Raw genomic sequence first — 1,079 nt, forward strand, 5'->3', positions numbered from 1 at the left:
CCCACAATAATACAATCTGACATGCCTTGGTAAGTCAAAGGAGGCTCTTAATTCAGATTCAATACGAAAATCTTTGTGATTAAGCAAAGTGAAGATTTTCTCAGGATTTCTAATGATATTTCCATAGAGAATGTAATTTTTACCTGTTGCAATTGATTTCTTCTTGACTTTTTATCAAGGCATACCAAGATTTGCAAACAAGGAACTTGATTAAGTCTCTTGCAGGAAGAAGTAAAAGAATGGTGATGATTTCAAAGGGTAAAGATGGTAGACTCATTTTAGCAAGCACATACACAATGTTTGAAATTCACAAAAGGAAGAAATAGAATTTTTTTTTTAAAAGGCTAGAAAGGGATGTAAAAAAAATAAAATCTAAGCAACTAAGCTTTTTTTTTTTACTAGAATTTTTTAACAAAAATATTCAAGAAAAGAGAATTGTATATGACATGAAAGACCTCAAATTTTGTAATGTATATAGAGAGAGAGGAGGAGTTGTCTTTAATGTCATGTAATATGGTTGAATAATTGTTATTAAATTTAGTAGATTAGAATGAAATTATTACTAAAAATAAATTAATTTGAAATTTAAAAGTATCTAAGGAGTAGCAAAGCGCTTAAATTAATTTAACAAAAGAGGATTTTTGTTTTTATAATTTTTCTAAAAAGGAAAAAATATAATGAAGATATAATCTCTATAGATATTAAAAAGCAGGAAGGTGCTTGACCAAATATGCCAGCTTTAAAATAGATTTCACACTAGACAAAATAGTCATTTAATTATTTTTCTAATAATTAGGATCTTAAAATCAAATAAAATTATCTTATTAAGTTTTTTCTTATTTGAACTTTGTATGAATTCTTTATATTTAAGACTTAAGATCCATTCAAATTTTATGTTATATAAATATTTTTCCTTATTTGAATTATATATGTAATAAAATTATAATTCCTTGCATATTTGCCTTATTTTTAGAATCTTAAAGTCAACTAAAATTTTGCTTAATAAATCTTCTTTATTTGAACTACGGAGTAAATCTTACTATGTATTAGAACTTTAAAATCAATTAACGGTGCAGAAG

This window comes from Solanum dulcamara, chromosome 4, assembly GCF_947179165.1.
Source record: "Solanum dulcamara chromosome 4, daSolDulc1.2, whole genome shotgun sequence".
NCBI lineage: Eukaryota > Viridiplantae > Streptophyta > Magnoliopsida > Solanales > Solanaceae > Solanum > Solanum dulcamara.